This window comes from Meles meles, chromosome 14, assembly GCF_922984935.1.
Source record: "Meles meles chromosome 14, mMelMel3.1 paternal haplotype, whole genome shotgun sequence".
Taxonomy (NCBI): Eukaryota; Metazoa; Chordata; class Mammalia; order Carnivora; family Mustelidae; genus Meles; species Meles meles.
In genome coordinates, this window is record NC_060079.1 from 28,719,338 (window position 1) to 28,721,783 (window position 2,446).

Genomic DNA, 2,446 nt, shown 5'->3' on the forward strand with positions numbered 1-2,446 from the left:
AACTACCAGCTTGAGGAGGAATGCATATGAGCTGTGAGAGAAATGGACAATGGCTCTGTTGTTCAAGGTGAAGTGGGGAGACCCCCAGGCCCTGAGGCCTTCACCCTGCCTGTCCCCAGGATGTTGCTGGAGGTTCTTAGTCTCCCCAAAAGAAAGAAATCAAGGATGGACCAGACGCAGTTGTTAAGCGCTGCCGGTAAAGAGTTTAATTAAAGTGATGAAGTGAGAGTGGGCAAGCTCAAGGGAGAGCTGTGTGGCCTGGGGTTTGGGGTTCTATCCTTTATTGATAGTCTCTAACAAGAGGACGGAATATTTATTATTTGGGGACTGGATTTCTTCAGGAGCATGGTTTCACGCCTTTTCTCCCGTACTTGATCAGGGTCTCTGGCTTTCTTCGTCTTGGGCCTGTCTGATTCGATCCAACTTCTTGTAGCTTTGTTTTACGGTGCTATCCGGACAGGTATCTGTTTTTCCTGATAGCTGACCCCGACTCTCCCTTTGCTGGCCTCTAACTAATGGAGGAGAGTCAAAGAAAGGCAGACAGGAGCAAAGGGCTCCCGTCTTAGAAGAGGAAACTACCCTTAAAAGGAAAAAGATCCCATCCTGTTATTCTACACCATGCTGTAAGGAGCCCTCCACTCTTCCCTATGTTCACAACTATCTGATACGTAGATGAGCATCTGGACAAAAACCTGATTGGGTGACAGGTTCTTGGAGGGTTAATCAGATTAAGACAGCCCACTCATCATCTCCTAAAAACCCCTAGATTTAAATACCAAAATGGCGGGGCGCCTGGGTGGCTCAGTGGATTGAGCTGCTGCCTTTGGCTTAGGTCATGATCTTGGGGTCCTGGGATCGAGCCCCGCATCGGGCTCTCTGCTCCGCAGGGAGCCTGCTTCCTCCTCTCTCTCTGCCTGCCTCTCTGCCTACTTGTGATCTCTCTCTTAAAATAAAATCTTAAAATAAAATAAATAAATAAACAAATACCAAAATGGCAAGCCCCTTGGGTCCCCTCCCTCTTCGGGAGCTCTGTACTTTGGCCCAATAAACTGCTCTGCCGCCCACTGTTGGGTCCATGGCCAAAGGAGCGAGACTGATACAAAGCAAAGGTCAAGCAAAGCTTTATTTCGCGCCAAGCATCGAGAATCAAGCTGACCGGCCAGGACCGTCTTTTGCAAAGAGGCGACCTGTCTCTGCCTTACAGACTAGCTTTTAAGGGCAAAGGCCATGTATGTGGTTGGGCCTGGCCACGCAGAGGTGACCAATGAGATTGTAACACAGAGAAAGCTGCACAGTCCTGCTAGGTCACACATAAGTGACCAATTGAATTATAATTTACCCTATAGCAGATATTTGAACTAGCCTATCACCTTGGTCAGAATTGGCACCCAAAAGGTGCCCAAAGGGCGGGGCCCATACTCCTAGGGAGATAGTTTGTGCCCCAATGATTGAATACCTCCACCCGGCCTGACCCACCCTTGTATTTGGGCTTTGTTACCTGGGACTAGTTTCCAGGACTTATTTTAAATAAGTCCCCTGGGGGAAATGTGGGGGGCAGGGTCAGTATAAGTTTTACTGTATAAACAACAAGGCCATTGTTTAACCGGATGGAATTGCTCTGGCTAAATAGGCCCTTACACCTACCACTTTTTGTGGGGTCTACCCCTTCATTCTTTGAAGTGGCATGACCAAGAGCCACAGTGCTAAAGGAAAATCCTGAAACGCAGACATCCAGTTAGAACCTAACTACTGCCTAACTAATGCTGTGACCCAGAGTCACAGATTTACTCTGGAAACCGAAAAAGTATTAGATCTCAGCTAGGTTTTTCACCTTCCTGAGGGCCCATTATATGCCAAATAGCAATAATTTTGGCCTAATCCTACTTTGTGTTCCTTTTTGTGTTCCTTCCACCATGATCCCACATCCTTAATATCCATTCTCAAGCACACATGTTCCCTGGATTGCTACTTGTGTAAATTATAAAACTGGGGCACCTGGGTGACTCAGTCAGTTAGTTAAATGTCTTTGAGGACATGACCCAGGGGTCTTGGGACTGAGCCCTGCTCAGCTGGAAGTCAGCTTCTCCCTCTCCCACTACCCCTCTTTCTACTCAAGCTCTCCAAGTCTCTCTCTCAAATAAATAAAATCTTCAAAAAAAAAAAAAAAAAAAGAAACTTAAGTAGTTCTTTTGAAGTATAGTGCACTTCTCCTGGGTCCATACTTTGTACCTCATCCTTGGGATCTGCTGGAACTTGAATCTAGTTATATATAGGTCTAGGAGCAAAGAGAGGTGGTGAATGGTGAGTAAAGAGAGGTGGTGAATGGTGAGTCCTGAGAATTAGCATTGCAGGGGAAGACAACTGCCTTATGGGAAGCTATCACAATGTCTTCCTTAATCTTCTCAGAGGAGGTTAGGGGATGTAGGGGACAACATCACTGAAGGTG